General features: G+C 39.3%; 1 non-coding gene across 1 annotated transcript; it reads right to left on the bottom strand.

The window, feature by feature from the left end:
- Positions 1–398: 398 nt before the first annotated feature.
- Positions 399–505, bottom strand: LOC145593332 (small nucleolar RNA R71). The gene has a single exon (XR_014102679.1). It is a non-coding gene; the product is annotated as a small nucleolar RNA R71 (small nucleolar RNA).
- Positions 506–15,032: the final 14,527 nt, after the last annotated feature.

Here is a 15,032-nt window from a genome sequence, read left to right as displayed (position 1 = left end):
AGATGGGTGCACCACCACCACCTCCACCTCGCAAGCTTAGCGATTATTCGCAGCCATCTCTGACGGATTTTCCGCATCTTTCTCCTACACCCGATCTCGAGGGAGTCTAGTTCGAGATCAAGCCCCAGTTCATAACGATGATAGAAAGAAAGCAGTTCAGTGGAGCTAAGGGTGAAGATCCTAATCTTCACATTGCAGATTTCTGTCAATACTGCAATACTATTAGGCAGAATGGGGTAACGCAGGATCAAATCAGGGAGATTCTTTTTCCCTTTTCTTTATGTGGAAAAGCTAAATTGTGGTTTAATGGTTTGAATAGAGCTGCACTTGGTATTACTAACTGGGAGACTCTTGCTTTGAATTTTTATAATAAATATTACCCTGCAGAGAAAACAGCTTTATTGAGAAGTGCCATCCAGAATTTTGCCCAGGAGACAGATGAAGCATTATATGAAGCTTGGGAAAGATTCAAGGATCTGCAGAGGGAGTGTCCCCACCACAACTTGGCAAAGTGGCAGCTAATTCAAGCTTTTTACAATGGATTAGGAAATGCATCTAGGACAATTTTAGACTCCGCAGCTAGCGATAGATTTATGAATTTAAATGTTGATGATGCAGGTCAGGTTATTGAAGATATGGAAATCCATAATTCCCAATATGGGAATGCTAGAGGTTATGCTAACAAGGGCAAGCATCATGTTGATTCAGTAACCCTATTGCAAGCCCAGCTTACTTCTATTTGCCAGAAACTAGATAACCTTACTACTAACAATCCTAATTCTGTTGCTAATGTTTCTGCTGTTTCTAATAATGCTAATGATGCTTTTTGTGAAAATTGTGGAAGTGTAGGTCATTATGAACAAGATTGCAGGAGTTCAATGGAGCAAGTTAATGCTTTTCAAACCTACAAGCAAAATAACCCATACTCCAATTCCTACAATCCTGGCTACCGGAACCATCCCTACCTATCTTACCGTAGCACCAATGTTCAAAATCCTCCACCTCCACAACAACCACAACAAGCACCCCCTCCACAGCAGAAATATTATCACCCTCATGCTAACCAGAAACCCCCATCACAAGCCCCTACTACATCTTCTGACCCTGCTTTATCAGATATTAGGGCAATGCTGACCAGTATGCAAAAACACATGGAGAGTAGAGACCAACAGATTGACTCTATTATAGCCCATAATAAAGTCATGGACACCCAAATTGCCCAATTGTCCTCTACCCTTCAATCTCGTCAGCAGGGAGCTTTACCAGCACAGGGAATTCAACCTACGGATCATGCTAATGCAATCACCCTAAGGAGTGGTTCACAATATGATGGGCCCCAAATGCCCAAAGAGGATGAACCTGATTTAATTAATATTGCTAATCCTGATTCCGTTGTACCAATTTCCCCTGCAGGGCTGCAGGGTAAAATTCCTGATACTAATATTTCTGATGTTTCATTGCAGGGTACAACCTCAGGGAAGGATGCACCCCAGGAGAAAGTAGGGAAGCACCACCAGTTATCAAGCTACCTTTCCCCAACCGTCACTTGAAGACTAAGTTGGATAAGCAGTTTGGTAAGTTTTTAGAGGTAGTAAAAAATTTGCAGGTAACAGTTCCTTTCACAGAACTTATTACTCAGGTTCCTGCATATGCTAAATTCATGAAAGACATATTGACTAGGAAAAAGGCCTTTAATGAAGTAGAAACTGTAGCATTCACTGAGGAATGTAGTGCACTTTTACAAAATAAATCCCCTCCTAAATTAAAGGATCCCAGTAGTTTTTCTATGCCTTGTCATATTGGAAATGTTTTCATTGATAAAGCATTATGTGATCTAGGTGCTTCTGTTAGTGTGATGCCATCGTCTGTTTGTGCTAAATTAAATATGGGTGATTTAAAAGTTACTAATATAACATTGCAAATGGCAGACCGTTCTGTTAAATACCCCTTAGGTATTTTAGAGGATGTACCTGTTAGAGTTGGTAAATTTTTTATCCCTGTTGATTTTGTTGTTTTAGACATGGCTGAGGACACACAAATTCCCATTATATTAGGTAGACCTTTTCTCCATACTGCAGGAGCCATTATTGATGTAAAAAATGGTAAACTAACCCTTTCTGTTGGCGATGATAATATCACTTTTAATTTAGGGAAAGTTTTGAAAGGTCCAATGCTTGAAGAAAATTATTATTTAATTGATGTGCTTGATTTAATGGATGATATTTGTGAGGAGAGCTTACCACAGGTTCTTGCAAGGGACCCCTTGGAGGAAATTCTTTGTGGAAATTTGTCTGCAGGTGACATGAGCGTATGGAGCAAGGAGGTGGATGACATAGAAAGAGCTCTTGCCACCGAGGAATTTGATCCTAATGATTGTGTGAAGGTAGTAAATTTGGTTCAGGAATCAAAACCTGCAGAGGTGAAGAAACCTGAACTAAAACCTCTCTCTTCTCATTTAAAATATGTTTTCCTTGATGAGCAGGAATTGTACCCTGTGATCATTAGTACTGCACTGGATGACCCACAAACTTCCCAACTTCTAGAGGTTCTAAGAACCCACAAACGGGCAATAGGGTACAGTATTGATGATCTCAAGGGTATAAGCCCTGATTTTTGTATGCATAGGATACACTTAGAGGACAACTACAAACCCTGTATTCAACCTCAGAGGAGGTTGAATCCTAATATGCAAGAGGTAGTCAAGAAAGAGGTTATGAAATTACTTGATGCAGGTATTATCTATCCTATTTCTGACTCTAAATGGGTAAGTCCTGTACAGGTGGTTCCTAAGAAGGGTGGGATGACTGTTGTTAAAAATGATAAAAACGAATTAATTCCCACTAGAACTGTTACAGGGTGGCGTATGTGCATTGACTATCGTAGATTAAATATCGCCACTAAAAAGGACCATTTCCCTCTCCCCTTCATTGATCAAATGATTGAGAGGTTAGCAAATCATAAGTTCTTTTGCTATTTGGATGGGTATTCGGGATTTTTCCAAATCCCGATCCACCCTGACGATCAGGAAAAGACTACATTTACATGACCTTATGGCACTTTTGCATATCGTAGAATGCCTTTTGGTTTATGTAATGCACCTGCTACATTTCAACGTTGCATGATGAGTATCTTTTCTGAGTTCATAGAGTCTATCATGGAAGTCTTTATGAATGATTTTAGTGTTTATGGTTCTTCATTTGATGCATGCTTATCTAACCTTGCTAAAATCTTGAAAAGATGTGAAGAATGCAATTTGGTTTTAAATTGGGAGAAGTGTCACTTTATGGTGACAGAGGGAGTAGTCCTGGGTCACATTGTATCTGATAAGGGCATACAGGTAGACAAAGCTAAGATTTCAGTGATTGAGCAATTACCTCCCCCAGTTAATGTTAAGGGAGTTAGGAGTTTCTTGGATCATGCGGGGTTTTATCGCCGTTTTATCAAAGATTTTTCTAAAATTGCTAAACCACTAACTCAGCTTTTGCTTAAGGATGCCCCTTTTGTTTTACTGACGAGTGTCTTGAGGCTTTTGACAGGATTAAGCAGGCTTTGATATCGGCACCCATCATATGTGCACCCGATTGGAACCTTCCATTCGAGATTATGTGTGATGCGAGTGACTTTGCTCTAGGAGCCGTGCTTGGACAAAGGAAGGATAAAGTTCTGCATGCTATTTATTATGCAAGCAAGACTTTAGATGAAGCCCAAGTCAACTACGCCACCACGGAAAAGGAGTTTCTTGCTGTTATATATGCTTTAGAAAAATTTAGATCATATCTTGTTGGTTCTAAAGTCATTGTTTTTACTGACCATGCAGCTCTGAAATATCTAATAGCTAAGGCGGAATCCAAGCCAAGGCTACTCCGATGGGTTCTTTTGCTCCAAGATTTCAATATCGAGATAAAGGATAAAAATTGAGCAGAGAACGTAGTGGCAGATCACTTGTCACGTATCAGGTATGATGAGGGTAAGGATTCTCTTCCTATAGATGATTCGTTCCCTGATGACAACCTGTATGCAGTAGTAGAGAATCACCCTTGGTATGCGGACTTTGCTAATTATTTAGTGGGTGGTACTCTACCTCCTGACTTGTCCTACCAACAGAAAAAGAAATTCCTTTCTGATGTTAAACATTATTTTTGGGATGATCCTTTTTTGTTTCGTGAGTGTGCAGATGGATTATTTCGCAGGTGTGTTCCCAAATGGGAGGTTCACGGCGTTCTTACAAGTTGCCACACTTCGCCCTATGGTGGACATCATGGCCCCACCAAAACGGTGGCTAAAATTAACGAGTCAGGCTTCTTTTGGCCTACCATGTTTAAAGACGCTAACACTTTTGTGCAGGCTTGTGACTCTTGCCAGAGGACTGGCAACATTTTGCGGAGGCATGAGATGCCCCAAACTGGGATTCTTGAAGTTGAAATATTTGACGTTTGGGGTATCGATTATATGGGGCCGTTCCCATCTTCCAATGGGAATTGTTACATACTTGTAGCCGTAGACTATGTGTCCAAATGGGTTGAAGCCATAACCTCACCAACAAATGACTCTAAGGTAGTCATCAAGCTATTCAAGAAGATCATATTTCCCAGGTTTGGTATTCCACGAGCCATTATTAGTGATGGGGGTACCCACTTCCACGAGAGACAACTGGACAACTTACTTAGGAAGTATGGTGTATATCATAGAACCGGACTTAGTTACCATCCCCAAACTAGCGGTCAAGTTGAGGTCTCTAATAGGGAAATCAAGGCGATCTTAGAGAAGGTAGTAGCCAAGTCTAGGAAGGATTGGAGTATGAAGCTAGATGACACACTTTGGGCATACCGAACAGCATTTAAGACACCGATTGGTACTTCACCTTATAGACTAGTTTATGGTAAGGCATGTCATCTTCCCGTAGAGTTGGAGTACAAAGCTTTTTGGGCAATCAAGGAGCTTAATATGGATTCTAAGGCCGCGGGTAAGAAGAGACTTCTCCAACTCAATGAGTTGGATGAGTTTAGATTGTCGGCATATGACAGTGCACGCATCTACAAGGAGAAGACCAAGAAGTGGCATGACAAGAGGATCTTACCGAAAGAGTTTTCACCGGGCGATAAGGTTCTTCTCTTTAACTCTAGATTAAAGATTTTTCTAGGAAAGTTGAAATCTAGGTGGTCCGGTCCCTTCACTGTCACAAAGGTGAATAATTTTGGTTCGGTGGAGTTGGTGAATGACAAGGGTAAAGAGTTTAAGGTAAATGGCCAAAGGTTGAAAGTGTATCATGAAGGTGCTACTATTAGAGATGTGGAGGAGACTCTCCTAACTCCACTTCCTAAATGAGCTCAAGGGTGGTAAGAAGGTCGTGCGGGACCTAGATAAACCAGCGCTTTGCGGGAGGCAACCCGTATTTCTTGCTTTCTAGACTAGTTTCCTTTTCTCTTTTTATTTTTATTTTAGAGAGGTGAGAAGAGTGATAATTTTACCATTTACAAGTGTTGTTGTACAGGTATGAATTTGACAGGTAAAGGACTTAGAAAAATTTGAAGAAGAAAAGAATTCGGAGTGCCCAGGGCCACTTACGGGCCCGATCGGGCGAGGCTCGCCCGATCGGGCGCGCAAGTGAGGCGAAAATCGGGGCAAAATTCGCCCGAACGGGCGAATAAACCCGATCGGGCGCGCAAGAAGAGCTGATTTCGGGGACAATTTTGCCCGATCGGGCGAAGCTTGCCCGATCGGGCGCATTTTTGTGGAAAATCGAGTGAAGGAAAAGAAATGTCGGGCAAAGCTCGCCCGATCGGGTGAAAATTTGGCGAAATTCACCTTCGAGTTCGCGCCCGATCGGGCGGAGTTCGCCCGATCGGGCGCGCATCTATCATCCAAAAAGTGCGCAATTTCGCCCGATCGGGCGAAGCTTGCCCGATCGGGCGCGCCTCCAGGCCGTCCCCCATTATTTTCCTTTCCTCTTCTTTCTTTCCTCACTTTCTCCTTATTTCATCTTCTTCATCTTACTTTCTCTCTCTAAAACCTCCATTTTCAAACCTTCAACTCCTACTTCAATCTTAGATCTTCCCAAATTCCTCCATCAAAACTCAAAAATTCTTACATTTTCCAACTCCTCCCATCTTCCTCTACAATCTACACTAAATTTTCAACACTTTCTCTCAATTTTCACCCAAACCCTAAGAGAGAGAAAGCTTCAATTCCTACTAATTATCAAAGAAAAAAATGGCATCAAAGAGGTCTAGAATGCAAAGGGGTGAAATTTCAAGGCAACAAACACCAAGTGTTGACCCGGAGCTTCAAATTCCGGGGTGGGAGAGGGTGGTCATCACCACCCAAGAGCAAAGGCTAAGGATGCTCAACCTCATCGCGAGGCAAGTAATTCCTACCCGTTTCATTCACCACCCTACATTATCTAGACTAGGAATTGATAAATATGTTGAAAAATTGTTTAAAGGAATAGGCATGAGTGGTTTGTTCAAATTACATTATGATACATATGATTATTTGACCTTAGAATTTATTTCTAGTTTCAATGTCATTAAATCAAATGCTTTAATCTCTCATGTTTAATTTTGTTTGTTCAATAATGATATTAGATTGTCTTTGAAAGAATTTGGAAAATTGTTTGATTTAAAATCGGATAGACCAATTGAACCACCCCAAGATAACATCACCTTTGTTTATCATGCTTTAACGGGGAACCCCAATCTAAACCTCCAACATGCCAAGGGCACTTGGATTCAACATCCCGTGCCAAAACTTTGGCAACGGTTTGTTGGCCTCACCATTTTTGGGAGGCATGAACCCGCGAATGTTAGGAGAGATGAACTAGAATTGTTAGGGTCTTATATGATCCCTAGGAGTGACAAGTTGAACATAATTCATAGGATGGCCCAACAATTTCCAGCGGGTGGCCAATGCGGCCGAGTTGGGTAGGTCTAGGGTTCTGATTTACTTTGGAGGGTTAGTAACCCACTGTAGACACCCATTTGTGTCTCCCCAAAACCAAACCCAGTGATGAATGCCTTTCACGTTGTGTTATTATCGAATTAGGTGAAAGTGGTTTGAAAGTCGAGTGATGCGGTTTAGTTTTAATAAAATTCTTTTCTCTCTGTTTTTTGAAAATGATTTTATTTGAAAATAGCCGAACCAGTTTATGTTTGGTCCATGATAAAGGTCCAATAATAGTGTAGTTGGATGGGGCTTGAAAAGATCTTTCCAACGATATATTATAAGATCGATTCCGATGAATATTGAGGAAGTTATGGCCAAAATACTAAACTAGGCCTGGTTAATTATTTTAAATGCGGCCCAATGATCTAGAGGAGGGCCCAATGTTAATTATTATTCCTAAAACTATTAGGATTAATTATAGTTTTCTAGAAGTTTCTAGAAAGTTCCTTTTAATTCTAATATTATTAGATTTAATAATTAATTATTTTTAATAGATTTTTATTTGGAATAAAATATCGTTTTGTTATCTTAAAAATATATTTTATCTTCTGTACGGATTCCGTAGATCAAGTTGATTAAAGATCGAATTCCGCGTGAAGAAAAACGCGCTAATACAGGCTGTCGCCAAACGACAAGTCTGTCGCCGCGCGACAGACCCTGTCGCCGACCTTGTCGCGTTGCGACAGAGTTAATTCCTGGCGACAGCGTGGAGTTTTATTCCTTATCAAATTCTATGTTTTTTCGGATTATTTTCATTATAAATAGCGTCCGAATCCCTGTTTTCAGAAATCATTCACAATTATCAATTCACATTCAATTATTCCATATTTCTTAATTTTTATTCTCTCAAGAATTACTTAATTCTTTTCTTTCTCTCTTTCTAAACTACCCTTTAAATACAATATTCCGCATTCACAAGACTTAGAATCTCTTAGCCAAGTTCGAAGTTGCCTTCGCCCTAGATGTGCAAGGTTGATATTTTCTGAGGGTTTGGTCCAAAACTAGTCAAAACTTTATTTAATTTGATTTTTCTTTAATTCTTTAATTATTGTTCTTTATTTATTTTCATTGAAGTTTACTAACTTGTGTATTTTGTTATTAGAAAGAGGTACGAGGCTTCAAAGTATGTAATCTTATTACTCTCTTTCAATGTAGAAAACATGTTTATTAATGTTTAATTCCTAGTATCATGTTAGGATGCTTTTAATGCTTTCTAGTATCATGTTAGGATGTTATTTTATGCTTTCTAGTATCATGTTTAGGGTGCCTTTATCCTTTCTAATATCATGTTAGTACTATGTTAGGTTTAAAGCTTTGATCTTTATCGTTTAGTGACATGCTAGGATTTGTTATTAATCTTGTTAGTGTCATGCCTAGGATCTTGCTATTATTGAGCTTTATTATGCCTTATCATGCTATTATCGTCATTATTATTCATTGTTTATTATTATGTTGCTTGATATTATTTTATTGTTATTGCTTGATCACGCCTTTTATGCAGGTTTAAAGGGAATTTGTACTTGAAATCACGCTTAATAAGATAATTATTAATTTGGTTTAGGCTAATGTGATTTTAATTCAAGTGATCGCCAATAATAGTTTGTTTGTGCATTAATATTCAACCAACATAGATAAACAGGGTAGGTTCAATATAATGTTTGTATGTTATTCGAAAAGCGCACATGAATACGAGCAGAACAAAGTAGAGGCCTATTTTATAGGGCGGATCCTTTCTTTTGTAGATTGGATTCGTACCCTCATCCCCGGACCCTGTTTGGTTCAAGACCTTATGGAGTAGTTGATGGTCCTTTTGGATTGTCTTTTGGGTTTACAAGTTCCTAAAACTTGTTGGCGACTCTTTTTGCTCTTTTTCTTTCCCTTTGGAACGCCACCGTACTTTAGTGTATGATCACAGTGGGGTTCAAGTTTGGGGTTATCGTAATGCTTGAAATGTTCCCTACAGTTTTTGGCGACTCCGCTGGGGAGGATTTCTATTTATATTCCTGAAATTTATTTAATTTTGGCAATTATTTAGAATGAGCGGATGAGACTCGAAAAATTCTAAGTATTTCTTGTGCGTGATTTGATTAACATTATTGTCATATGCATTAAAAGGTCCTCATGGGAGCACCCCATGAGTCAATCCATAGGAATTTTACACGTAGGAAATTTGAGAAATATCTTTCATGACTAGAATCGAAAAGATGATGCGAAATCTGGAAAATTCGAAGAACACAGAAACTTGCCAAGGCATGTAGGAACTAGCGTCTAGAAAACAAAGCTTGTCGCCCGTAAAAAGTTTATGTCGCCTGGCGACAGTTCTGTCGCTTGGCGACAGAAGCTTTTTTGCGGCGACAGTCCCTGTAGTCTGGCGCCAAGTTCTTCCAATACCGAGCCAGGGGTCTGCCTTCTTGCTTTGACCATTTCTAGCATTGTTGGCTTGATTTTGCTTATTGATTGAGTCATTTTCTCACTTTTCTGAACCCATATGTGTTCTACATATGGAAATAACCCTCTGGGGGTTCCTGCTTAACCTGCCCAATGGAATATTCCACTATCATGTGCAAAGTTCAGATTTGGGTACGTGTAATGTTTGTGAATCCACCAAACCATGGAGTCGAGTTCGATTTCATCACGCACTCGCGGAATCCTGTCCATTCGCTCCAACCCTCCCGGTAGGCTTGTGTGCAATGCATATGGATTCTTAACCATGGACCTTTTTGACTTAACCCATATCCTCGAACTTTAGAGAACTAGAGCCATGGTTAGGTTGCAAACTCATCTTGTGACTATGTGAACTACTTGTGCACCCTTGCTTGTATTTATTATATATGTGCTAACCGTTTGTTTGACTTGTGATTAAGACTAAATAAATTGACTAATGACTAAAAGGACTTTGTCTAATTAATTAATTAATTTTGAATTAATTAAAGGCTAATAAATTAATCAATTCGACTTAATATGACTTTAGGCATGTCCATTTAGAGTAAAATTACTGGAAACAGTCCAGATTAATGTTCCAGCAATGGCGCAGGAATTTGGACTGTGGCGCTGCAGTTTAGCGTCTGTCGCCTGGCGACAATTTTGTCGTCTGGCGACAGGCTCTAAACCGTGGCGACAGTCCTGTTGTTTTAGCGACAGTCCAGTTCTTTTGCTCGAGTCATCACGACGAGTCTAATTAACAGTCTACTAATCGGATTAATCAGTTTGTTAATGGTTCAAACCATGTTTAAGTCTTTAATTGAGTTTAGGCACTTAAAGTCCCATGGTCATACACTAGTAGTCAAAGCATGTCACTCACATACACATAAAGCACACACATAACATGTTTGTCACATTATGACCATGTCTAGAGAGTCTTGAATGCGTGTTTTCCGTCATTTTTTTTAGGGGGGTAAGTCGGATATTAATCCTCCAATTTTTAAACCAATTTTTAAATTCCCTTAAAATATATACCCCATTTTTTCACTTTTTCTTTTAAATCTTTTAAACATAAAGTCAAGTCAATTAGAGTCGAGTATTAAAACAAATATGGTTTAAATTACAGCGCGTGGTCAAGAAAGGAAGGGCGTTTAATCAAGGACAACACTTTTGTTCAAGTCTTACTTTTTGACAAACCAGTCGGTAGGAAAAGGAAAGCTAAGAAGGAAATGGCTAGTCAAGAAGAACTTAATGAAGTCAAGGGACAGGTAGCCAACTTGGCTGAAATGCTGCAAAACCTATCGCTGCAATAAGTAATCCTGAAAAACAAGAACAAATGGACCTAATCCAGGAAAGCTTGGGCAAATTGTCCAGCGACTTTAGATTTCAAGAGATTAGCTCCCAAGGGGTCTCGGTGGATAAGGACCTTCTCCCACAAAAGTTCAATCCCAATGATATCCCTAAGTTCAAGGCTATGGACAATCCTTATTTTCATTTAAAAGCTTTTGAAACTGTAATGAGTATTAAGGGGATAGATAGAAAAGCATTTCATTCTGTATTTTCATTATCCTTAGAAGCTGTATGTCAACAGTGGTACTTTTCACTTGATAAAGAAAAAACCTCTAGTTGGGAATCTATTGTGAGCGCTTTCATTGAAAGGTATAAATGCAATATACAAATTGAAACCGATCATAGAGAATTAGAAATGCTAAAACAAAAAGAAAATAAAGGTTTCACCTCCTTCTTTAATAAATGGAGGGAAACTACTGCAAAAATGGTTGAAGTGCCTAGTGAAAAGGAATCTGTTAGGATGTTCATTAAGAATCTCCAAGAAAAATACTCCAGGCACCTTAAGTACCAAAGCAACTTAAACACTTTCAAAGCTGTATATGATATTGGAATTAATATTGAAGATGACCTTGCTAAACAAAAAGTTGCTAATAACAACTCAAGTAGTGGCTGGAAAAATAAGAAGAACGACAATCCTTCTTCATCCCAAATAATGTTAGCACTTTTCCTCTAAATGAAGTTTTGGCAATGAATAATAATCAAGGACAAAAGAAACCATTTAGGAAGAATTATACTCCTATTGGTATGAGTTATGACACCGCATTTGATCGCTTACATGCAAAAGGTCTTATAACTCCTATTGGACCATTTGGGGACCCACCTGTCGAAAGGAGAACGGCTAGCTGGAACCCAAATGCACATTGCAAATATCACCAAGGTAGAGGTCATTCTACAGAAAATTGTTGGAGACTAAAGGAAGCCATTCAAGACTTGATCGATAGTAACAAGCTCCCATTTCCCCCTGCAAGTAAGAAACCAAGTATCAATACTGCACCGCTGTCGGATTCCTTAGCTATTTCCGGTGAAGAAAACCAAGAGGATCCATCTAGCCTCATAGAGCCTATCGAGACCATTGAAGAAGAAATCTTTGAAGAGGCTCTCGAATTCCATGGCCAGGAACCTGCAACCAAGCAAGAAGTAGTGGCATTGACATTAATATTGACAGAATTGAAAAAGTTGATCTCACAAACCTTTGAGGCTATAACAGAGAAAAATGAGTTACTTAAAAATAGACCCCCACCTAAACAAAAGAAACCTTTTTCTCTCCAAGTAATTGACACTCCCAAAAAGAATAATAGAAAGTATACTCCAATTGGGACGTCATACACAAACATGTTCAAAATGCTCTTCGAGAATGGAAAAGTTCAACCTCTCGAACCAAGACCATTTGAATAATTGAAAAGAATAGACAAATATTATTGTTCATATCATCAATCAGGGGGACATACAATAGAACAATGCTTCAAGTTTAAGGACTTGGTTCAACGTTTGATTGATGAGAAGAAATTAGTTCAACTTCCACAAGATGCCATGATTAATGGAGTATGGGACAGTGACGATGAAGATGTTTACCTTAAAGACATTGAAGAAACTCCTTTATCAACAATATACCTAGTAAGTGACATTTGGGATGAGGAAGATTCACCCATAGATGTCCTCACTAGGTCCGGGAGAATACAACCTCCCATTTCAACACAACCTATACCTTCTATTCAGCAAATTCCCGTGCCTATTATAGAAGACAACGATGTTGTAAAACAGTTAAAAAAGACTAAAGTGGAAATGAATGTATGGAAACTTTTAGCCACATCTCGGGAACATAGAGTAGCAGTCATGGATGCGTTGGCTAAAGTAGGCATAGATTCGGACACTACTCTTGAGGGACTCGCTAACTTCCTCACGAGTGACCTTCCAAGTCCAATCAATTTAGTCACTTTTTCGGATAAAGATCTACCACCGGAAGGTGACAAACACAATAAAGCTCTAAACCTCACAGTCATATGCAAAAGAATGAATGTCCCCATGACTCTTGTGGATAACGGTTCAGCAATTAATGTGTGCCCACTCAGAACCGCAAGGATGTTGGGAATAAGAGATGAGGATTTATCCCCATCAACTCAAGGCATAAGAGCTTATGATAACTCACGTCGTCAAGCACTAGGGACAATTACCATGAATATAACGGCAGGTGCAATTGAGCATGCCACTACATTTCAAGTAGTAGATATCAAGGCATCTTTTAACTTGCTATTGGGACGCCCTTGGCTTCATGATTTAAAGGCCGTCCCTTCATCTCTTCATCAATAAAGGCCATAGTTGGAGGCATTCCAATTACCATTGATGCTTCATCTATGAGAATCAAAATAGTAGAAAATCCACTAATTAATGTGGAACATGATGAAAATGATGAAGATTTGTGGGGCTTTAGCGAAGAGGTCTCCTTAATAGAGGAAGATGAAAGGACCCCTCTTCATTACGACCTCCACCCAAACATGACAACGAATGCTATCCTAAGAAAGCAAGGACACTTTCCTGGAATGACTCTAGGAAAGAAGAAAGGAATAGCTAAACACATGGGCTTACCTGGCCTCCCTAAATTGGATACTTTCGGACTTGGTTTTGAACCAACTCGCGAAGACCTTAAGCAGGCCCAGGAAAAATCAAGAGCACGAAGAAATGCCCGCACGCAAAAAAGGGAGATACCCATGGATCAATATCCTCTCACTTTAAATGGACAATTTATAAGAGAAGGAGAAGACTATCCTTGTCATGAATTCCCCGAACCCTTCGTTGTAAATGGTATAAGACAACCTGGGTTCGAAATCTTTTTGGATTGTTGCTTCCTAGACGAGATCCCAGCTCCAATTTATAAGGAGAAAGCACCTCCTTGTTTCGACTTTAATGTCATGGGACTCCTCTTTGGAAGGGAAAAGAATGAATCAAAATACACGGAGGATGATTCTTCATTTATCCAAGCGGTTCTCCAAAGTGAAAGTTTTGACCCCTCCGAATTTATCACTCCAATAAAAGATCAAGAGCGTGGATGGCGCAAGACGGTGAAGGTAACCACTACAAATGGAAAGAAGATTTCAATGACTACAGGACAAGGACCAATGTTCGAAGAATCGTCTGAGTCAGAGTCTGAGTTAGAGTCTTCCCCTATCGAGTCTTCTAAGTCTTTAGTTGTAGCACCCTTATCTTCTATTTCTACTCCTAGGATAGTTAGCAATCAAGTCCCGACGGACATTTCTTTATTTGATGTAATGATTTCTGAATTTAATAATATGTCTTCTTCCTCGTATCCTTCTTGTTCTTCTTTATCTAAAGATGACGAGCATTGCTTAACTAATGATGAAAATGATAAAGAAATAATTAAAGCAATGGAAACACTTGAAAATAATACACCGATAATTGAGGATACAGAAACGGTTGATATCTCAAAAGATCCAACCATTAAAAGAGAAGTTAAAATCGGGCTAACACTAAACAAAGAAGAAAGAACCGATTTAATTAATCTACTTAAAGAATTTATCGATGTATTCGCTTGGTCATACGAAGATATGCCAGGCATTAATAAAGAAATAGCTCAACACACAACACCATTAATTCCAGGAATGAAACCTGTAAAACAAAAGTTACGTCGAATGAAACCCGACGTGGCTCTTAAAATAAAAGAAGAAGTACAAAAACAAATAACTGCAGGTTTTATCAGGGTATCCAAATACCCCGAATGGGTCGCCAATGTTGTCCCGGTTCCGAAAAAAGATGGTAGAGTTCGAATGTGTGTCGACTATCGAGATTTAAATAAGGCAAGTCCAAATGACGATTTCCCTTTGCCACACATCGATATTTTGGTAGATAACACAGCAAATCATGCACTTCTCTCATTTATGGACGGGTACGCAGGATACAATCAAATCCTCATGGCCGAAGAGGATATGGAAAAGACAACATTCATAACATCTTGGGGTACTTATTGCTACACGGTAATGCCATTCGGGTTAAAAAACGCGGGTGCTACTTACCAACGAGCAGCAACTGCCCTACTCCATGACATGATGCATAAAGAAGTGGAGGTCTATGTGGATGACATGATTGTAAAATCAAAAGACCGCCAAGGACACCCAATAGCCTTAAAAAAGTTCTTTGAAAGACTAAGAAAATACAACATGAGATTAAACCCCTCCAAATGTGCTTTTGGAGTTACCTCAGGGAAACTCTTGGGATATGTCATAAGCTCTAGAGGAATAGAGATAGATCCCACCAAAGTTAAAGCAATCATGTCCATGCCACCGCCCAAAACCGAAAAGCAAATTCGG

The sequence above is a fragment of the Chenopodium album genome, chromosome 18, assembly GCF_948465745.1.
Source record: "Chenopodium album chromosome 18, dcCheAlbu1.1, whole genome shotgun sequence".
NCBI lineage: Eukaryota > Viridiplantae > Streptophyta > Magnoliopsida > Caryophyllales > Amaranthaceae > Chenopodium > Chenopodium album.
This window is presented reverse-complemented; position numbering and strand designations above follow the sequence as displayed.